General features: G+C 42.3%; 1 long non-coding RNA gene across 1 annotated transcript; it reads left to right on the top strand.

Moving 5' to 3' along the window:
* Nucleotides 1–886: 886 nt before the first annotated feature.
* On the top strand, nucleotides 887–22,749 carry LOC129641754 (uncharacterized). Its single transcript, XR_008709414.1, has 3 exons — nucleotides 887–959; nucleotides 2,235–2,368; nucleotides 22,425–22,749. It is a non-coding gene; the product is annotated as an uncharacterized LOC129641754 (long non-coding RNA).
* The last annotated feature ends 1,275 nt before the right edge of the window (nucleotides 22,750–24,024 follow it).

Below are 24,024 nucleotides of genomic sequence, written 5' to 3'. Positions count from 1 at the left end.
ACAAATCATGAAACTAGGCTTGTTTCCTGAATAATTCTCAGTCATAGTGTGCTCCTACCATCAATAATGGAAGCCTATCTCTCCTATTCAAATCCTGACGATCTTTCAACGGAGGCCAAATTTGAGTGAAAATTTTAAATGCTGAAAAATCCGTCAAATTTGTGACAAACTCTAGTCTGGGAAGGAGAGCAGATATAGTCATACATTAAATAATAGAATCACCATGATTCCAATAGGTTGAAACAAAGAATGGAAACCAAGGAGAGTTAATGCAAACTTTCAGTAACTATTTTTGAGTATGTATGTCTTGTAATAGGACTAGCACTATAATCCCTGTCCTAAATTTAACAGATAAGAAGTCCAGCATTTCTGTTGATGATGATAGTGATAATGATAGCTGCCTTTTATTGTGCAAATATTACCTATTAGGCATTATGCTCAGGGCACCTGCCAAGTCCATCAGAATGCTTTCAGCTGTAAGAGTACCTAACCAAAACGTGCTTAAGCAGTAAGGGTTTCCTATCTCATAGCCATTGGTGAGGAGTGGCTGGTTCCAGGGTTGGTTGACTGAGCAGCAAACCAACATCCTGGAGGATCCATCCTCCAACACTGACATTCTAGGCATGCAGGCAACATCTCCTCTTGTGGTTGCACGACTGAAATGATACCAGATACAAATCTCAAAATCTAGAAAAGTACACCTCCTACTTGTCTCTTTTTATTGGTTGGGAAACTCTACCCCAGAAGGTCTGTACAGAATTCCCCCATGTCTCATTGTCCAGGATCAAATCACTTATAGAAACTTAAACCAATCAGTGACAAGAGGAATGAGACTGCCAACATCATCTTAGGTCAATCAAAATGGTTCAGTTTCCTTGAACACATGGAACACACCCTACTCAAACAAAACTGGGCTCCACAGGTGAAGAAGAGGAGGATATCTGGAAAATGGCAATCAGGTAGATAAGCAGCAGTGTCTACTACACATACGTTATTGTTTTAATAAATCATCCTCTAAGGAGTCATTACCTCGTTTTATAGATGAGGAAACTGAAGCTCAGAGAAGTCAAGTGAAGTGCCCACAGTCACACAACCAGGTGTTGGAAAATCCTGTATTTCTAACACCATGTTGATGGTTCTGAAATTTTGTGCATGTAAGAAATATCAGCACAGATTATTAGTGAAAAAGTAGATTACCAGGTACCACATTCAGAGATTCTGATTCCATAGTCTAGGGTAGGAGCCCTCATTCTTCATTTTTGACAAATAATCCTAGGTAACTGGATGGTGATTGTCTATGAACTATATTTCATGGAAGATCACAGGATTAACTATCATTTGGGCAGAAGTCTGATTTCTTTTTTTAAAACTTGATTTTCTGGAAGCCTCAGATCCATTATCTCCAAAGCCACCCTTCTTTCTTATGCACCACCATAGAAATACCTCACTGAATTTTCTCTATAATCTACCTATGTTAAACTCTATGTAGTATCTAGGTCTGGCCCCCTAATTTAAAAAGGATACAGATAAAACATCACATGAGGGGAACAAATTTCAAGAAGAATTAAAATAGATCTTCTAAGTAGCCATTGAAAAATTTAGGAAGATTTGGAGTCGAATATAGTCAACTCTTTGGGGTAGGAAAGTTGAGAAAGTCATCATAAACCTTCAAATATTGACTAGGCTGGCACTTAGAAAACTTGTGCAGAGGTAGAATCAATGACGAGAAATTATGAGGAGGCTTATTCTGTTTTATTTTAAGGAAGAACAATCTAATAATTAACATTGTGCAACCATGCTGAGAGCTCTTTGTCTCACAAAGTATTCTGAATGCATGCGAGCGGAGGCTGGCGGGCCCAGTGTTACCACCAATCTTGTAGAAGAGTTTCCTCAACTGAAAGGAAAATTGTGCAGATGACTTCTAAGACATGCTGTAATCCTCCAATCACGTCCTCTGCAAACTGACCTGTGTTGGTTTTATACTGTTGTCATTTCTTCTGAATGCCTTGGGATGCAATTTAATTTGTTTTCATTTTATTAATATTAATTTAACTAACACACTTAATAGATTATTTTGCTAACACTATGATATCAATAGTAATATAACACATTAATCTATAAATATATTAATATAATTTTAATGTTATCTCTAATTTAATTTCTCAATATATAATTTATTTTAAATATTAAATTATTAATTTCTTAAAGTTTAAATTTCTATTTTCATTTTTAAGTGTCCTGTTTTCCTAAGTTGATGCAACATGTCTGACTCATCTTTGTGTCTTCGTGGCGTCTAACTCGTTACCATGCTCATCATAAGTACTTAATACATAGTTGGCAAATGAAAAAGGATGGTCTAGAATGATGGGTAAGCACATTCAGATTATAATATTTCATAAGATGAGTAGATAACTTTTAGTACTTCTGTCTTGCTTACTACCATTCTTCCCTCTCTGAACACTGGGAATGGTGGTCATATATGGAATATGTAGCCTTCTTTCTGGCCATTAATGATTGAGCCAGAAGTTAACGCATGATTCAAGCTGAGACAATAAGATTGGGTAGCTATATGGATGGCACGGGAACTCAGAAGAATGGTTTACTGAAAAACAATGAAGTAGATGAGAATATATTCTATGAAGGTATAATAAAAATGCACTTGAATTAATACCACTTTCTATGTAGTTATATCTGATGTACAATTTAAAAAAATGGTTTTGTTTTTTATTTATTTTGGCCAGACCATGTGGCCTGTGGGATCTCAGTTCCCCAATCAGGGATTGATCCTGGGCTGTGGCCGTGAAAGCCCTGAATCTTCCCGCTTGACCACTAGGGAACTCCCTTGATGTGTAATCTGAAATGCAATTAGGTTCATTCGTTTCTGTTTATACTCAAGTTTAATGTTTGCCTTTCCCCCCACCCCTTTGGAATTAATTTTACTTTTCAAATACGTATAATTTTTACATGATTCAAAAGTCAAAACTATAAAAAGATAAACTCAGAAATCTTACTTCCATTCCTATCCTTCCTACTCATTGGTTGTAACCCTCCTGTTGTTGCTTTAGTTGCTAAACTGTGTCTGACCTTTTGCGACCCCATGAACTGTATAACCTACCAGGCTCCTCTGTCCATGGGATTTCCCAGGCAAGAATACTGGAGTTGGTTGCCATTTCCTTCTCCAAGGGATCTTCCTGACTCAGGGATAGAACCCACGTCTCCGGCTTTGCCGGAGGATTCTTTACCTGCTGAGCCACAAGGGAAGCCCCACAATCCTCCTGGGTGGCTATTTTATGAGCTTGTAGATTATCCTTAATATATATATTTTTCAAACATAAAAAATGTTTTCCCTTTCTTATTATTGTTATGTATCTTGAAATTTCAGAAAGTTTATATTTTGACTGCAGTGCTTACCTTTATATTAATATTTTGTTTTTTTTTTAAGCAAAAGGTCATGTTTCCCTTTTTCCTTGCATGGATTTCTAAATTGCTTTAGACTTTTAACTGACTTATTTTGACTCCCACTTATATTGGGTATTACCTGCATGCCTACCAATGGTCTTATTTTACTTTCCCTTTCTCTTTTCCAATGTTTTTAGCTGTATTATTTCCAATTTGTCAGAATGTTTAATATTTACATGCTACTCTTCCACTTTTCCCCTATTTGTACTTAAGTCTTAGACCTATGTTTAAGTATAATCAGTGCTTTTCTTTCTGTTTCCCTAGTCTTCTCTTGACAGGATACAGGTGATTGTCCAGGAGATTTCTTAGGATGGGATCATAATCATATATATTCTGATTTCTTGCATCTTTAAAACTATCTGCCTACAGTCTTGATATTTAAAGGACTTCTGGGCTAGATAACACAGCCTTGTTTTTAAAAGTGGAAATGGAAACAATGTGAGTAACCAACAATCAGGGATTGTATAAATAGATTATGCTCGGTCAAATAATGGAATCCTGGCCTATACAGCCATTGTGCATGCTACGTCCACTGTGGAAAAATATAAAATGATATATAAAACCTAGCATGATCCTTGGTGGTCCAGCGGCTAAGACTCTGCACTCCCAACACAGGGGACCCAGGTTCAATCCCTGGTCAAGGAAAGAGATCCCACATGCCTCAACTAAGACCTGGTGCAGTCAAATAAATACGTATATAAATAAGTACCCAATAAAGTGTCAGGATACTAAAACGTGTGCACATGTATGTTTAGCAAAAAGCAGGTTGTGATACACACAAAAGTTAGGAGTAATTTCCTCTTATGAATATGATATTAAGAATGATTTTTAAAAACTGGGCAAAGAGCTTAAATTTCAAGGTTTATTTTTAACATGTTGGTTTTAATCAATATCACAAGACGCCGCATACCAAGGAGAGAGCAGAATGATCTAATTAGCAAGCTCGGGACAGCCTAGGCCGGTTTCGGTGCCCTCCTGTGCTAGGTACTCAATCAATGTTGGCTGGTGATGAAGAAACTAGAATTAGTCACTCCCAGGCAGAGTCATTTTAAGCAATAGCATTAACTTTTTTGAATCCATCTCCTGTCTTCCAGGATTGTGCTGAAGACGAAATGAAGTAGTATGTATGTAAAACTGCAAGTCTTGGGGCTGACATATAGTAAGTACACCTATCACTTCTTCTAAGAGGGGAAGAGAAGACTAGTACCACCTACTTCCAGATAACTGATAGCGATATATTCAGCTTTACTTATTTTGAAGAATAGATAAACATTTTATCTATAAAAATAGATAAAATGAGCAGAAAGCCAGTAGAAAGAGCCTCAGGCAGCCCATAAAGGCTCTCCCATAACACAAGAGGGAGAAGAAAACAGACTTACAGAGAGAAAAAGCAAGACAGAAGAGGTTTAGAGATCATCAGAATCTATAATTCCTAGGGCTTCTACTTGCCTACGAGTAAGCGTGGAGGAAATCTATGCCCCTAAATTGTAACTGTGCTGTTATAATAAAAAGAAATAGAGTATACATCTGCTTCTTTCATTGTTGCTGTCTAGTCACTAAGTCGTGTCCAACTCTTTTGTGACCCCATGCACTATACCCTGAGAGGCTCCTCTGTCCATAGGATTTCCCAGGCAAGAATACTGGAGTGGGTTGCCATTTCCTTCTCTGGGGATCTTCTTTACCCAGGGATTGAACCTGAGTCTCCTGCATTGGCAGGCAGATTCTTTACCACCAGGGAAGCCACACCTGCTTCTTTAAGTAACTCTTAAAGGATACTAAACTCATCACTGGTCTTATAATAGCTGTCCCCTCAATAGGGCTGACCATAGATGCACCCCACAGTAATTCAATAAGAATCTGAATGTGGAATGTCAGGCCTAGAATGTTTTAAAAGCATCTCTTTAAGTAATTCTGCCAACTGGCCAGGTTTTCCTGGCCTGTACAAGGGATCAGCACCTCTCCCATCTACAAAGACAGTCCCAGAGCAATTACTCCCTGAGCCCCCTTCTCTCGTAAGAGTCTCTCTGTGGAGATGAACAGTATGTGTGCTCCTACGGGTACCTCACCCTCCCTGAAGGTGCCCTCAGTGAAAGCGGAGGTCACTTAATTCTCCCCAACAGCGAAGATCTTGTGCTTCTTCCATTCCATGACCAAAGACAACACTTAGAGAGGGACTTCCTTTGTGGTCCAGTGGCTAAGACTCCACACTCCCAGTGCAGGGAGTTGGGTTCAATCCCTCATCAGGGAGCTAGATCCCACAGGCTGCAACTCAGAGTTCTCACACCACAACTAAAGGGTCAGCATGCTGCAGCTAAGACCTGGTGCAGCCAAAGAAACAAATAATAATCGTTTAAAAACTTTTTTTAAAAAAAGGACTTACAGAAAAACTACCCCTTGATCTTAAATTCATGTTAAAATATCAACCAATAGTCTGATTCTCCCTGAGGATGGAGTCTGATGAGTAGAGAAGACAAAAAGCATAACTTCACGTGGGGAAAGAGAATGGAAGCCTGAAGCATCGCAATGACATTTGCTTCTGTTCCTTCACCTCTTTCTGTTTGGTCCAAGTCAGCTGGGAAAGCCAGAAATGAGTACAAATTCTACTCAATCTGCTGGTTATTTGAAAACTTTTGCTCATTTCTTCTTTACCTCTTTTTGGTCCCCAATTTCTAGAAGAGTCAAAATAAGATAATCATTGGACAGTGAGGTAATATTGTGTTTGAACTGCTGAGAAACCAATCAGTGCTCCTTGCTGAGCTAATGTGTCATCCAGTTCTGAGTATTACCTTGTATTGATTTAATCTTAATCTGTTAAATATCATATTAAGTAAGGGCATGCAAAGATACCCCTGGGGAAGGAAACAGCAACCCACTCCAGTATTCGTGCCTGGAAAATCCCATGGACCGAGGAGCCTGGTGGGCTACAATCCATGGGGTCGCAAAGAGTCAGACACGATGGAGCGACTTCTGTGTGTGTGTGTATGTGCAAAGATAAAGATTAGAATGGGAGCATTCTTTAAAATATTCACATTATAAAGTGTAAGAGAAAATATTTTAGGCCACTAGTCTTAGTACACTCCAGTATTTCCCATTATATCTGTCATTACATCCCTGGAGTATCCACTTTCTTGCAGTGCCAAACAGCTCTCCTTGTCCATATACTCCAGACATTTTCATCCTTCCTGTCTTGGCTTATCCTATTCCTAAGGACCTTTTCTTAGGAATAATTTTCTGGGGACCTTTTCCACAGAAAGGATTTACAGTTATTTGACTCTAAATTAATATTCAAGCTCCCAAATTGCAATGTAAAACATGGTTTTCATTACGTTCAGCCCAAACTACAACTCTATTTATAAAAGTAATAAAATAAGAAAATCACTTTCAAATTTTCTCTGATAAGTTTCCAGAAACTTTTGTTGACAGACTAAACTGCTTAGAAAATCAGTTCTATTTATAAACTTTGTCAATTAAACAGTCGATTTCAAACTGCATTTATAAATGTAATATACTCAAACTAATTTTTATGTGCCTCCAATATCTTGCAGGACTGATTTATGACTATAACAAATGAAAGCTTCTCTAGCGTTTAAAGCTCTCTTGTTGCGACTCTAATCAAATAAACCTAAAAATAAAATAAATTGAGTTCTCAAATATTCCAATCCAGTTCTGTTTACAAACTCAATCAACATCTTATATACCTTTCAACTTAGAATCTCAAGGTTAAAATGTTACCCATTTTATATTGAAATCACAAAGACAGGCTTTCAGGATCTAAGTATGCTACATTCTCTTGAAATAGCAAACATACTGGCCCTTTTTAGCAAAGTTTAATTTGGGTAGATGGAATTCATCAACCCCTAGTCTAGTCTGGATTCAACTAATCTCTTTACTGCCTGATTGAATTCTGCATTCTTTTCATATTCTTTTTGTTGAGCTCTGTCCACAAAAGCCCCCATCTGTCTAAAAACCACCAGCCTTCCTTTATTTAGTCCAAAATTTAACTGAATTATAGCTTTTCCTTAAGGTTGATGTGCCAAACCCTAAAAATCCCTTAGAAATACGCATGAACTAAGTTGGATGGAAATCACATCTCCGCTTTCATCCTTGTAACACCACCATCACCATACAGACGTTGGTTTAGATTATTCAAGAAGCACAGTGAGGTAATAGGTGATTAGGCAATGAGTTTCAGTGTCTTTAAAAAAATTTTTTTTGTTGATATTTGTCTAGAATGCTCTGTGGAAAGAACAGAGATCTCTTTTGTAAGAAGTTTTTGAAAGGCTTGTCTCCAAGGCAGTTACAAACTGGGCATTGCTAGGAGAAATTCTGTTGTGTGAAGACGGTTAGAGCTGGAAGGCATTTGATGACATGTTTGGTCCAGCCCCATGCTACACAAAGAAAACTGAGCTCCGGAGAAAGGGGACAAGAAAGAGGGGGAGGGCTCCTTTACTGAATAACCTCTATGTTTCAGGCACTGTCCAAGTGAACCTTCAATTAAGATGCACAGAGTGGCACTTGAGAGTCCTTTCCTACTCTCTTTCCCCCTCAGACATGCCGTAGATGTTCCCATGTTCCTCCGTACGCCCATCTCCTTATCTTGCATCAATGTGGCCTCCCGCTCCTTTAAGTCAACAGCAGTAATTAGCATTTCACTACTTCAAATTTCTAACCCAGCCTTGCATGTACCCCAATACCTTGTAAACAGAAGTCAAATTTTGAAGGAAAGGGAAATGAATATTTAGAGAAGAGCAAGGAGTGAAATTGGACAGGAGCTGGGGTAGGGATGCAGGGTCAAGGGAAGGATAAGGAACTGAGCGAGTAGAGCGAGTTCACAGGGAAAAGGAAGAGGGTGCAGATCCACGGCAGAGAGGGGATGATTGACAGAGCAGGACCTACAGAAGCAGGGGGGTGGGGGACACAGCTAGAAGTCATCTGAAGGAAGAAGAGATGCTTCATTCTCCAAGACAGGAGGAAAGGAGGTAGAGCTGGGACCATCCAACACTGCTGAGGCTGTTGACCAGAAAACAGTTCAGGGACTTCTCTGGTGTCCAGTGGCCAAGACTCCATGCTCCCAATACAGGGGGCCAGGGTTCGATCCCTAGTCAGGGAACTAGATCCCATATGAGACAACGAAAAATCCCACATGCTACAACTTAGACAGGTACAGCAAAAAAAAAAAAAAAAAGTTAAAAAATAATTAAATAATCAGTGCAGATAATCAGCCTAGGATCAGGCTTAAGTGAGGAGGAGCATATAGACAGGGTGAACATGATGGTCTGTGTGCTGAACCCCATTATGAACTATCTAGTGGGGTGAGGGAATGAATGAGCCAGAAGGACATCGGCATTTGAGATTTTGAGCAGGGCCCTTCTGAGTGATGACACGGCAGGTGAGGGCTGCTGAAGGACCGACATGGTGAAGTGGAGGCCACGTAAAAAGCACAGAAACCATGACTCTGACCCCCAGCTGCAGGGGTCCTTCCCTACCTCATGCTCCCCTACGTGACATGCTGGGTTAGCTTCAAACCCAGCACTCCTGGGTGAGGTGCTGAGATTGTGGAAAGGACAACACACTGGATTGATCAGTAGTGACAGTGACAGTCAATGAACCTGAAAGGGATAAAGATCCTACTCAGTGTGGATAAATGCTCATGTTCCTGTGCCCTTTCTTCAAATCTCATCAGGATGATTCCAAGCAGCAGGCCTGGGAGGCCACCCTGGAAATCCTCAAGGTACTCGCAGATCCTCTCTCTATCTGCAACAGACCACAATGCAGATGAGAGCAACCTTTAAGTTCCTAGGCTGTTCCCCCTGTAATTTAGAAGTCCAGACAGTTACTCAGGAAAACAGGAAGAAAAACTTAGAGGCCCACTTTAAATCAAGTTCAGTGTGGGGTCTCCAACTTCCTGAAGGAAGCTGAGCTGAAGCTGCTAGTTAAAACTTGCTGCTTTGAAACCAGTTCACCCTGTTCACTCCACTGGCTCCTGTCTGGACTCAGAGAGGAAGTCTTTTTCCCATTTAGGAGTTTTCCTTTAGCTCCTTATTCCAAAGTCCATAAAGGAAGACAACAGAAAAGATTGGCCTGAGCTCAAGAAGCAGAGATGAAAACCAGACCTTTATTCTTTTTTAAGAGTGATGGCCAGAGATGGCTTTCTATTTTATATCAGAAATGTCTGTTGTTTCCATGGCAATAACAATGATGAGTGTGGCTAAGGATCCCACTGGACCTGGCTTGGCGATTCTGGAAATCTCCACAGGTTTAAAAGTGTCAGAGCTGAAGCCAGGACCTCCCTCCCCTGTGCTCCTCTGTCTCCTTGACACACAAACAGCTCATGCACACAATACCCCTCTGAGCTCTGAAGGTGTTAGGAAAATCCTCTTTGCATCATTTTGTCCTGTGATGAAGAATTAAATAACATATTTTGCCAAGGATGTTTCTAAATATCTGTCCACTCCAGAAATATTTTTTGTTCTCAGCAACCCTACCAAGGCTGAACCAGGATGCCTATAAAAAGCCTTCTGTGTTCCCCTTGATGAATCCTCAGGAAGGATGGAATAAGATGGGGGTCAGAAACTTGGAGCCCGTGCCAGATGCTGAGGCTGCCAGGCTGGCTGGGTGCGCTGGTGGCAGCGCTGAGCGCCCGTCACCCCGCTCCTCCCGCTGGCGTGGTCTCTGCCCACACTCCTTAAGGGAATTGGCTGGGCTCCTGGCTTGTCTCGCCTGTGTGTCTGCTAGTCATCTCACCAAGTGTGGGATGACTTCCATGCCAGTTTCCCAGATGCTCACAAGCATGGAGCCAAGGATCAGCTGAAACAGAAGGGAGGACTGAACCAAGATGCCCTCTTGACAAGACTCGGCCACACTCGGGCTGTAATTCCTGCTGCCGGACACACCTGTCAGGTAAAACCCAGTGAACCATTCAGGAAACACCCTGTGCCTCCGGTTTGGAGCTGATCCTGGAAACAAGGACTTTCCAGAGATGTTACCAAGAGTGAAAGTGAAAAGAAAAACCCTGGGGCCTTTGGTCCCCTGCAACACCTACCCTATTTGCACAGACAGGAGAAGTCAGAAGGGAAGAGGGTTTTGCTGCCTCCCCTCATAACTTCTCCTCCATGAGTGTATTTCCCCCAAACTTCAAGGACCCCATCTTCGCAGCTTAGAACTCCAGAGGAGCTGGCCTCCTGGTAAAACTTTCCACCCCAAAGTCAATGCTGGTGAAATACTTTCTCTGAGCTGAATGGTATCCACCTCTTGGTTGATGGCCAGCGTTTGCAAATCAAAAGGACCTGCAGGGTGGGAGCACTTATTGTCCCTGGGCACAGAAATACAGTCTCTTAGGACCACCTTCATGACTCAAATGCTCAAAGGCCAATGCGTTATCAGAGACTCCTCCAACAGCTCTGCCCTCAGGAGTTAATTCCAGAAGAATTTAAAAAACAATTCCTTCCCACCTTGTCCAGGGCTTCCCAGGTGGCTCAGCTAGTACAGAATTTGCCCACAGTGCGGGAGACCTGGGTTTGATCCCTGGGTTGGGAAGATCCCCTGGAGAAGGGTATGGCACCGCTCTCCAGTATTCTTGCCTGGAGAATCCCATGGACAGAGGAGCCTGGCTGCAGTCCATTGAGTCCTAATGAGTCGGACATGACTGAGTAACTCTTTCCTTTCTTGTCCAAGGAAATCAGGACACAGTATCCAAAGAAGACTATGGCAATGGGAAATGATGAAATCCTAGGCTTAGGGAAAGTGGGGAGTATTAGAGAAAGGAGGGGCCAAGAGGAAGATTATTTCAAGGCAGGAGAGGAGAAACCAAGACCATTGATTGAGGCAAGGAGGAAAACAGAAAATGAAGGATAGCTGTTTTGAGGGGTCTAGGGAGTAAAATTGTCTCCCCGGCACAGGTATGTGTGTAAGAGCTAGAGAGAGAATACAGAGAACACTGAATAAGGGTGTTGACATGTTTTACTGACTACTCCTTTGGAAGACAGGCAAAGATATTGCACCCATAATTGTGCCATTCTCTTTATAAAGATGAGGTTGACGAGACAAACTGGCCCCTTGGATCAAGACATTCTTTATTACAGAGCACCTCCAGGCTCGCATAGGTAAGAGAAGCCACATAGTGTGACGATCAGCACTGGCTTGGGAGCCTTCTTGTCTGGCAGCATTTATGAACCAAATCTGGACTTTGGGGGTGTGGGCACTGCCACTTACTGAACATCGGGTCACTGGACTGGGAATTTTGTATTTGAGACCTTTGAGCTCCAGACCCATATAAGCAGCTGCCCACCCAGCACCCTCACTTGGATGTCTAAAAAGCATCTCAAACTTATTCCATAGTAAATAAACTTCTGCTCTTTTCCCCAAACTCCTGTTGCACCCACAGTCTTCCCAGTGCCAGCTGATGGCAGTTCCATCCTTTCAGGTTCTCAAGTCAAAAGCCTTGGAGTCATATTTGACTCCTCTATTGCTCTCATCCTGTACCCAATCTGTGAGGAAATCCTGTGGCTCTACCTTCAAAATGTAGCCCAGAATATCTCTACATCTCTCTACCTCTATTGCCACCAGCCTGGTCCGGGTTACCCTCATGTCTCACTTGGATTTTTGCCATGGTATCCTCACTTTATAATCTATTTTCACTACAGCAGCCAGAGGGATCTTTGTAACAGGTGAATCAAAACATGTCACTCCACTGCTCAAAATCATCCAACAGTTTCCCATTCTACTGGGTGTGAAAGCACTGTGCTTCCCACAGTGCTACAAGCCCCACATGAGGACCACATTCTCTCCCATTGATAGCATCAGATGATACCCCTTTGCTCTCTCTGCTTCAGCCTCACAGACCTCTTTGCTTTCTCTTGAGCATTCCAGACATGTTCCCACCTCAGGGCTTTTGCACTGGCTGTTCCTGCTGTCTGGAATGCTTGTTCCCTAGATCTCACTCTTTCAAGTCTTTTCTCAAACGTTACCTGAGTGAGGCTCCCCAAACTATCCCACTCAAAATGGCAAAGCTCTCTTCATGCACACTGCTAGCCCCTTCTCTGCTTTGTTTTCCAAGGCACTTATGCAGGATGTGTTACTTATTTTTTCTTTCTTTATTATCTTCTCTCTTCCCTAGAATGTGAGTTCCTTACACATGCAGCTGTATTCCTCCTGCCTACAATGGTAACTGACACTCAGTAAATGTGTGATGAGGGGTCTTACACAACCTTTACAATCATCTTGCCTTTCATGGGCATAAGATAGCTAGAGATCAGGTGGTCATTTTTTTTAATCTCTTTATGCCTAATCTTCCTTCTGGAAAAAGTCTGTGAGTTGATAATTCAACTTCAGTCTCTTCTCAACCCAGAGGCCCCATCCCAACTTTTGAACTCTGCCCTTGCCATCATGAGCTGCCTAACCTGTAGGGCCACAACATTAGGTCATGTAGCCCAGAGGAAATTCCTGTTTTTCAGGCATGGTGGGAGGATGAAAGAAAAGGTACAAAGAAACTAGCAGGAGATAGTGTCAGGAGACAAGAAATTTCATTTTGGTCTGCAAAGCTTGGATTCCTCCACATAACTTTGTAGAAAGTGTGTGTGTGTGTGTGTGCGTGCCTGCATGTGCACACACATGCGTGAGCATGCATTAACTCTATCAAATTCCAGACAACTGAAAAATAATCAGTCTAAGTGGGAGAGATGTCCTGAGGAAAATGATATTTAGGATAATCATGGGGAAAAGAAGCATATGTTCTGAGTTTGAATGGCAGAAGAATCTTTTCAAAATTGCCACATTAAAAACTGTTCAACTTCTCATATATTTTACATTAAAAATAAATACATGGTTTGGGGACATAGGTGAGGACAGCTATAATACCTTCTGTTACTGTTTCATCTTTCTTCCTGAGAACATGGAGTACTTTCTAGAACGATGGCTCTGTCTTGTTCTTGGTTTACAAAAATGATCGTTACTGACTTTAGCAGTAAAGCATGGGCTTTTCCAGTCCCAACCACTCATGGTATTTAGGCTTATCTTCTTTATAATCAATTATATATTTTGCCATGGGAGATGGTGAAAAGGAAGACAATGATCATTTACAGAGCACCTGTTATGTGCTTTATACTTCATGTTTGATATTTTACTCCCCAAACTTGAAGTCTATATCATTGTTCCTGTTTTACAAATTAGGAGACTGAGGCTTAAAGACAGTAAGTGGCTTGGACAAGTCATACCAACTAGTCAAGACTTGAACTCAGAATCAATGAACTCCAAATATCTGCTTCTTTGACTACACAGTGTTACCTTTTCCCTTTACCTCCCCTGCAGAGGGCAGAGAGCTTGTATGAACATTAATCATGAATTAACTTCACCTGTAAGACCTAGATCAACAAAATATATGATATGCAACTTCTAGACCCTTAGACCTGTTTCCTTCCTTTAAGGAAATTGGACTTTAAAAAAGGGTGGAAATGATACCAGACAGAATTTGGTGATGAACCAAAATAATTGGCTCAGGCCAAAAGAAGTCAGACTTGGTCCAACCCTCTTCTAACCAAGGCTGATAAGGACCTCCATCTATAAGGCAGAGATAATTATTCAAATTTTCACTGATGACTTTTTACAACCTTAAACATCTTAAAGTCACAATGGTGATCTTGAGTAATCCATTGGGATGCTACCAATGACAAGGAATAGAAAATCCAAGCAAAGTGGTTTAAAAAATGGAAATGTTTATCATTTTATATAGCAAGAAGCATGGAGACAGGGCTGTTTCAGGGTTGGTGAATTCAGTAGCTTGGTGACTTCATCACGAAAGACATTTCTCCCATCTTGCCGCTCTACTATCCACAGCACAACCGCTTATCTCTTTGAGGCAGTTTCCTGTAATGGTCTCAAGATGGCTGCCCTGCATTCAGTCAACATGCAGATGATAACCAGAGAGGTAGACAGGTACTTCTCCTCGTGATACGGAAGCCTGAGTAAAGTCCAACTACACAAGCACATTTCAAGCACAAGCACATCGCATCTGCTAACATTCCATTGCCCAAAGCAAACTCCAAGGCAAAAGCCTAAGTCAGTGAGTGGGGAAGAACACTGCTCCTATTATTGGACTGTGACTGTATAATATTATGCAAATTCATGTCCATTGAGTCAGTGATGCTATCTAGCCAACTCATTCTCTGCCACCCCTTCTCCTTTTGCCTTCAATCTTTCCCTGCATCAGGGTCTTTTCTACTGGGTCAGCCCTTCAGATCAGGTAGTCAAACTACTACATTATATATTGGTATATATACTAATGTGTACATGAATATATACTATGACTACAAGGAGTAAAGAATTGAGACTGAGAATTCAATCTTCCACCCACGATTTTACCAGGTAGAACCTTGTGAAACTGCCATCTTTTAGATACAAAATGGTCAAATACTGACCATCTCATATGGTTCAATGTAACACAATCAGTGGAACCAGAACTTAAGCTAGGCCTGTGTCCACTGGCTACTAGAATTCCCTGGAAAGCAGCACGAACAGATCATACCCCATAAACAGTTCTAAGCACATAGGAAATTTAAAATGTACATAGTTGTCTGTCTCTAAAATAGCAATTTGATTCCCTAGGAGTAGAGTTATGCTCCACTGGAATCAAGCACTCATTAGAGTTTAAGGATTATATGAAAATAAACCTTCAAAGCTGAGTCCCAATAGCATTTTCCCCTGGAGAGTCCGAGGTATTGTGGTCCCACAGAGCAACTATTACTCTTAAGTAGTACTTTAATCACATTTGAGAATTCATTATAATTGTCTCTGCTGAGTAAACTTCTCCTTTAGAATAAAACTAACAGCATATCCTAGTCAAAACTTCCTGGCTTTTAATCCTCTTACCTTTTTCCCTCACCATACATAGGTACCCACAAACTTGCTTTTCCTGTTTCCACCTTTGTTCATGCCTGTCTCTTTGGAATATCTGTTGCCTTACTGACCTCTAACCATCCTTTCCATGCCCACTCTCATCCCCTTGGAAGCTGTCTTAGATATCTTACTCTACTCTCCCATAATACTCTGTTAATATCCATAATGTAGGACTTAATACGAGGTAACAAAAATATCAACGTATACATGGATTTCTCTCCCTATATTGTGAGATCTTGAGTGCAGGGACTGTTTTATCTTTGCACCCTTAACACCCAGTATAGTACTTGGCAAATAGTAGGAAACAAAAAATATGTAACAAAGGAAAGGGAGTGTATTAGAGTAGGCTAAATGCAAGTCCTGGAGAAGGCAATGGCACCCCACTCCAGTACTCTTGCCTGGAAAATCCCATGGACGGAGGAGCCTGGTAGGCTGCAGTCCATGGGGTCGCTAAGAGTCGGACCGGACTGAGCGACTTCACTTTCACTTTTCACTTTCATGCTTTGGAGAAGGAAATGGCGACCCTCTCCAGTGTTCTTGCCTGGAGAATCCCAGGGACGGGGGAGCCTGGTGGGCTGCCGTCTATGGGGTCGCACAGAGTCGGACATGACTGAAGCGACTTAGCAGCAGCAAATGCAAGTCTAGTGACAAACATGCCCAAATTAACAAAAGACTCATGCAGTCTGAGCAGATGTGCCTAGCTGGGCAACTATCCTCCGAGTGGTGACCCAGGGATCCAGTCTTGTTCTGACCTGTGACCCTGTGGTCCTCAACACGTGGTGTGTCTGTAAGCGTGCTGCAAACGGCACAGGAAGGCACAGTCTAGCTTGGCTGGAAGTGACACAGATGACTTCTGCCCCCATTCCACTGGCCCAAACTAGTTTCATGACACTGCTTAGTCACGAGAACTCACACAATGGAAAGACACTGTGAGTCTTTGGTAGTCAGCAAGCCATCTCTGCCCCAGGGAGAAGGGAGGAGGGATGGGAGGGAGAAATGGAGGGAAGAACTTAATACTGATCTTTTAAGCCCTGTGCAAAATGCTCAGATTCCCTTCCATTTGGACCCTTAAAACCAGTTGTAGAAAGTAGCTGAATAAGGTTAGACAGAACACAGTAAAAATAAAAAAGAAAAATCAGGGGAAACCCATGATAGTTTGGTGTCTTAAGCATAGTTAAGAGGAAGGCGAGTTACAGGAGTTGGTGACAAGGATGTGTGTGTGTGTGTGTCTGTGTAAGTTTGTGTCTTGAGAGAGGGAGGGAGAAGAAGAGATGGTTGGGGAGCAGCCAGATTGGAAAGGCTCTCAGAAGAGGAGGCTTACGGGGCTTATGGAAGAAGCATTATGAAGGGATTCTATCTACTTTGAAGAAGACTTAAAGTCTTCAGTGTGAAAAGTAAACCAAAGGAATCTGGAAGACATGAATAGGTAATGAGAGAACCATGTTCATTAGGATTTGGAGCAGGCGATAAGCAGGAGCCCCATGGGAGGGGCAGCCACTTTCTAGGAAACTGTAAGTAATAAGAAGGAGGTCTGGTGTCAGAAGCCAGCGAGTGACTGATAGCTGTTGACCAAGATCCATTTCCTCTTTTGGCATCCAGGCTTCCCTGCCATTTGCATTGCTATGTCAGTGGAATATGAACAGAAATGTGTGTCACTTTTAGACCCAGCCTATATAACAACAACTGTGGAATTTCCACAACAACTGTGGAAAATTCTGAAAGAGATGGGAATACCAGACCACCTGACCTGCCTCTTGAGAAATCTGTATGCAGGTCAGGAAGCTACAGTTAGAACTGGACATGGAACAACAGACTGGTTCCAAATAGGAAAAGGAGTACGTCAAGGCTGCATATTGTCACTCTGCTTACTTAACTTCTATGCAGAGTACATCATGAGAAACGCTGGGCTGGAAGAAGCACAAGCTGGAATCAAGATTTCCAGGAGAAATATCAATAACCTCATATATGGCAGAAAGTGAAGAAGAACTAAAGAGTCTCTTGATGAAAGTGAAAGAGGAGAGTGAAAAAGTTGGCTTAAAGCTCAACATTCAGAAAACTAAGATCATGGCATCTGGCCCCATCACTTCATGGCAAGTAGATGGGGAAACAGTGGAAACAATGGCAGACTTTATTTTCTTGGGTTCCAAAATCACTGCAGATGGTGATTGCAGCCATGAAATTAAAAGACGCTTACTCCTTGGAAGAAAAGTTATGACCAACATAGACAGCATATTAAAAAGCAGAGACATTACTTTGCCAACAAAGGTCCATTTAGGCAAGGCTATGGTTTTTCCAGTGGTCATGTATGGATGTGAGAGTTGGACTGTGAAGAAAGCTGAGTGCTGAAGAATTGATGCTTTTGAATTGTGGTGTTGGAGAAGACTCTTTGAGAGTCCCTTGGACTGCAAGGAGATCCAACCAGTCCATCCTAAAGGAGATCAGTCCTGGGTGTTCACCGGAAAGACTGATGCTGAAGCTGAAACTCCTATACTTTGGGCACCTGATGCGAAGAGCTGACTCATTTGAAAAGACCCTGATGCTGGGAAAGATTGAGGGCAGGAGGAGAAGGGGACGACAGAGGATGAGATGATTGGATGGCATCACTGACTCAATGGACATGAGTTTGAGTAAACTCCAGGAGTTGGTAATGAATAGGGAGGCCTGGCATGCTGCAGTCCATGGGGTCGCAGAGTCGGACACGACTGAGCGACTAAGCTGAGCTGAACTGAACTGATATAATCCTCCCCCATGTGTTACTATCTTCTCCCAGCTAAATACAGATGACAACAAGGTTCTATGTTTTAATGATGCCATAGATGGAAGGAGCCTGGGTTCTTGAATAACTGCATGGAAAACAGCCTACCTGCCTGGCTGAACCCCAGGACTATGATATGAGCAAGAGATCAATGACTATTGTATGATGTACACTGTGACCCATCAACCAGATTCCATACCATTGAGGGACTAATTATCCTGGCTGAGGGAGTGCAGTCAGCCCCTAATTTAGGCACTGTTGCACCTTTGGAGAGTTGCTTCACCCATGGTCATACACTTCAGGGGAAGCCTGCATCCAATGATCAAATGACATAAGAGTGTATGTCCAGACACTGCAGTCTAACTGGGGGCATCACTTACAAGCCATCTTTGCTCCAGAGCTTCTGTGGGGATGAACAATGGTGTCACCAGGTCTGACTTGAGCTCAACTCTTTTACCCAATCCTGCTTCATTTCCTTCTTTTCTACAGGTTTTAAATCTAAGCATATCCCCTGATAAATATTCTGCACACTAAATTTCCCAGTCTGTTTCTTGGAGAACCCATCCTGAGGCATACTGTGAATATATTCACTTGGTTGATATGTTTGTTACAGCATCTTCAGTTCAGTCAGTTCAGTCACTTAGTCAAGTCCGACTCTCTGCAACCCCATGAACCACAGCACACCAGGCCTCCCTGTCCATCACCAACTCCTGGAGTCCACCCAAACCCATGTCCATTGAATCGGTGATGCCATCCAACCATCTCATCCTCTGTTGTCCCCTTCTCCTTCTGCCCTCGATCTTTCCCAGCATCAGGGTCTTTTCAAATGAGTCAGCTCTTCACATCAGGTGGCCAAAGTATTGGACTTTCAGCTTCAACATCAGTCCTACCAATGAACACCCAGGACTGATCTCCTTTAGGATGGACTGGTTGGATCTTCTTGCGGTCCAAGGGACTCTCAAAGTCTTCTCCAACACCACAGTTCAAAATCATCAATTCTTTGGCACTCAGCTTTCTTTATAGTCCAACTCTCACATCCATACATGACCACTGCATCTTGGCCTCTCTCATTACATTAATACAGTGTAGAGGTGGAACACTTTTCTGTGGACATGGTGATGCTAGGTTAGTCAACATACGTGTTCCTTATGATGTAGAAAAGCCTATGTCATCTGCAATAGGAGAAAACACAAGGAGCAGAGATAGAGAAGAGAGAAAGAAAATCCCAGTGTTTGAAACTGATTTAAAGCTTTTCATTGCATTGTTCTAGTATGCTTGCTTGAGTAAAAGCATCAGTTAACTTCCTTTTCCTTTCTTTCTCTTTTTTCCTGAAGATGATGAACTGAATGTCTCTCATTTGCAACCAAAAGAGTCCCAGTACAAGAAATTTGATTATGTATTGTGTAACAGGAGTGAATGTATCCCCCACGCATCCATTGCCACCCCCTCAAAATAATTAAGGACAGATCTCTGTAAATTTTTTGATGAAGCCATATTTTGTTGTTGTTGTTGTCATTCAGTTGCCAAGTTGTGTCTGACTCTTTGTGACCTCATGATCTGTAGCCTTCCAAGCTCCTCTGTCCATGGGATTTCCTAGGCAAGAATACTGGAATGGGTTGCCATTTTCTTCTCTAGGGGATCTTCCTGACCCAAGGATCAAACCTGCATCTCCTACATTGGCAGGCAGATTCTTTACTGCTGAGCCACTTGGGAAGACTGAAACCATATTTATGGAGGACTTATTATGTGCCAGTTCTATTCTAAGTCCTTTCAATATATTAACTCAATCCTCACAGCAGTCCCATTAGATGGGTACTATTTCTGGGATTTCTGTTTTCAGAGAGGAAGGCTGAGACATTGAGAGATGATGTGACCAAGGCTACCCAATTTATGAATGACAGGCTAGCCCTAGAGCCTGTACTCTTAGGCAGTGATGCTCTCCTACCTCCGCTCACACAGCCTTGAGATGGGGAAATGAGATGTTTCAGTTCCACGTGGGTTATATTTATGAGTGATGAAGGTCCTTCCCCAACTCTGCATGCAATCTACTAAGGCTTCCAAGAGACCTGACCCAAGTCAACAGCAAAAATGGACAGAAGGCAGAGGAGTCATTTCTAAACTAACAAGTAAAAGAAATGGCTAGAGGTGAAATCATGAAAGGAAATCATGGATGAAACCATGTGGTGCTGGAGAAGACTCTTGAGAGCTCCTTGGGCTGCAAGGACATCAAACCAGTCAATCAGAAAGGAAATCAATGCTGAATATTCATTGGAAGGACTGATGCTGAAGCTGAAATGCCAATACTTTGACCACCTGATGTGAAGAGCTGACTCATTGGAAAAGACCCTGATGCTGGGAAAGATTGAGGGCAGGAGGAGAAGGGGATGACAGAGGATTAGATGGTTGGACTGAATCACCGACTCAATGGACATGAGTTTGAGCAAACTCCAGGAGTTAGTGAAGGATGGGGAATTCTGGCATGCTGAAGTTCATGGGGTCTCAAGGAGTCAGGACACGACTTAGGAACTGAACAAAAACAAGAGATGAAATCATGAAAGGAAAAGTATGTGAGGTGGTGTTTAGACTTGAGTGATTCAGTGAACAAAGGCATGGGTGGGTAACTGTAGAAGACTCTTTGGAGGGTTAAGCTGGACACATTAAGACCAGACTAGTTAGGATGAACTGGTTTGGGGACCCAAGAGGAGAAGCATTAGTTCTGCATGGTACACAGGAAGCTGATCAATGAACAGTTTTATCTAAACTATGGTATGAGCCTAGAAACTACCAGGAAGAGTGTAGTTTTCTCAAGGGCCTGGAGAATGAGAACAAGAGAGCTCACGTTGATAGAAAAATAGAAAGGCTTGGAAACAGAGAAACCACTGGAAAGCAAAGCAGCAATTCTCTAAATTCAGAGTCCCTGTTATTACATGCTGTGAACTGATCACTCCCTGAGACTTCTCACGCTGCAGTTTAGGATCAAGTTCTTCCACTTCAAGGGCTGGGTGACTGATGTTTCTTTGCCAAGAGGAGGAATTAAAGAAGAGGAGGGGGCCAGGGCTACATTAACAGAAAAAGTCCAGAGAGGCCCACTGCAGACCTTGAGGCACCCACGTGGATAACGATGAAGGTCTCTGCTGTTGACTAGGGGAGGGGGACACCCCAGCGTCTGGTCACTACTCTCACAGTGAGTTTATTTCCCAGGGCTGTTGGTCTGCTTTAGAGTAAAATAGGGAGAGCATGCCCTAAGGGGAAAAATTTCCCTCTACTCCACCAGGGTTAGGCTATGGCAGAACGGATTTTGGTAAGGCTGCCAGGTACATAGTTCATCCGTTAATGCTTTTTACTGGGATGCTATTTACTATGTCTTCTGTGTACACAGTGTCCCTACTGAGACATGTCTCAAAGCTAAAAGATTCTCCTTGTTTGCCACTCATTTCACACCAATTTAACTGAATACCAACTATGGTCACTGATGACATACATCTCAAAACTATTCAGTACTGCTGCTTTTTACTGCAGTAAAATATATGTAACATAAAATTTATTATTTTAACCTTTTTTGAGTGTACAATTGAGTGACATTAATATCTTCACATTGCTGTGCAACAGTTTCCTCCATTCATTTCCAGAACTTTTCCAGTATCCCAAGACAAAACCCATTAAACCCATTAAACATCAATTCCCTATTTTCCCCAAAGTCCCTGGCAACCAGCATTCTACTTTCTGTCTCTATGAATTTGTGTACTCCAGGACCCCTACATAGTGAACTCACGTGGTATCTGTCCTTTTGTATCTGACTTATTTTATTCAGTGTAATGTTTGCAAGGTTCATCACATTGTAGTGTGTATCAGAATTTCCTCCCTTTTAAAGGTTTCATAATTTTCCACTGCATATATGCACCACATTTGGTGGACTTTTGAGGTGCTTCCATTTTGTCGTTAGTCTCAATGATGCTGCAGCAAACACTGGTGTACAAGTATCTGTTTGAGTCCCTGCTTTCTATTATTTTGTGTACATATGAAGAAGTGGAATTGCTGGATCATATGGTAATTCAGAAAGTTTCTCAGTGGCTCAGTGGTAAAGAATCTGTCAGCCTATGCAGGAGATGCCAGAGACACTTCGATCCCTGGGTTGGGAAGATCCCCTGGAGGAAGAAATGGTAACCCACTCCAGTATTCTTGCCGGGAAAATTCCATGGAGAGAGGAGCCTAGTGGGCTATAGTCCACAGGTTTGCAAAGAGTCAGACACAAGTGAGCAATTGAGCACACAAACACACATGGTAATTCCACCTCCTAACAAAATTTTCTTTCATAACGCAGCTGCAGACTTCCCTAGTAGTCCAGTGGTTGAGAATCTGCCTGCCAAAGCAGGGGACACGGGTTTGAATCCAGGTCCAGGAAGATCCCACCTGCCTTAGGGGAATGAAGCCTGTGCGCCACAACTCCTGAGCCCATGCTCGAGGGCCCTCAAGCCACAGCCACTGAGCTCACATTCTTCAGTGTGTGCCCAGGGCTCATGCTCCACAAGAGAAGCCACTGCAATGAGAAGCCCACGCATCGCGATTGGAGAGTAGCCCCTGCTCACTGCTACTAGAGAAAGCCCTAGTGCAGCAACAAAGACCAAGCCCAGCAACCCTCCCCACCTCTCCACCAAAAAAAAAAAAAAAAAAAAAAGGCACCTGTTGTTTCTATTTCCCAAGCCCAGGACTCCAGCCTGCAATCAATTCTGTGAGTGCCGAAGCCTTCCAACACGTTCCTTCTGCCAGTCCTTATTGTAACCAAAGGGTGTGTGGAGTAGGGTCGGGGCAGGCTGCTCACAACCAGAGGACACATTTTGAACAGGTCAAGTTTCAGATGCCTGTAAAATATGTCAAGGGGGCTGTTGGGTGTTTTCACCTGGAGTTCATGGTTAAGGCCTAGGATGAAGAGAAATAAATTTGGGAGTTGTCAACACATAGATGAAATAGTCATGTCTAGCATAGTGTCCTATGCCTTTTGCTAAAAGAACCCTGATTTTCTTTGGGGGAAATATTTCTCTATTTGGTTAATAATCTTGATGGTGCTGTTATTCAAAGTGCCAAGCCCTCCTCTGGCCAAGTCGCACGACTGGGCAATTAGCATATGTCATCTCCCTGGTCACAGTGATTCTTAAGGGATGCTCAAATGAATTAGGTCAATTCAATAAGAATTAGCCAAAGGACTTTTGATAGAACCATTAGAAACAGAAATCCTGCTCTCTTTCTGGCAGGAATGCTAAACTGGTACAGTGCAAGCTTAGAGATAACAGGACTTTTTTTTAAACCACCTTGGGGTCATAGCCTGATGAGAATGAGGTCAACCCAGCAGAAAACAGATTCAAGTGACCGAGGGAGATGAGCAATGTGCTGATGTAGCTTTGAGTCCCTTCATGCTGTTATTCAGAAAGTAACTTCATGATCATGTGAATCAATGAATTCCCATTTTTGTTTCAGGTAAGTGAGCTGAGTTTCTCTTACTCACAGCCAAGTGATTTCTGACAAGTCCAAGCATCATTTAAAGCCCCATACTTGGAGGATTGAGCCACAAAACATTGTAATAAAGATCCAGTATAAGAAGAGGAGACAGAATTTTGGTTAGATTGCCATTTGTCTGGTAACAAATGGGACCAGAAAATAATGTAATTCATTGCATTGCAGAAAGAAAATCTGTTGGCAGAATACTGATAATTTTTTAAACTAGGTGAGAGGTATATAGGGGGCCTTATGTTTGGAAATGCTCAAATTAAAAAATACACTTATGATATAATGTTGCTGCATTTTTCCAGCATTGGAAGGACAGTGCCTCTTTCCTGGAGAGCTCCCTTGCAGGCTGGGTCATGCCATGCAAGATAGCTATGACTACCTGCCTTTTCTTGCATCAAGCTTTCTGAGATGTGAGAATT

Source organism: Bubalus kerabau, chromosome 1 (genome assembly GCF_029407905.1).
Source record: "Bubalus kerabau isolate K-KA32 ecotype Philippines breed swamp buffalo chromosome 1, PCC_UOA_SB_1v2, whole genome shotgun sequence".
In the NCBI taxonomy this organism is placed as follows: domain Eukaryota; kingdom Metazoa; phylum Chordata; class Mammalia; order Artiodactyla; family Bovidae; genus Bubalus; species Bubalus kerabau.
Note: the sequence above shows the minus strand (reverse complement) of the source record. Positions and strands in the feature narration are given on the sequence as shown.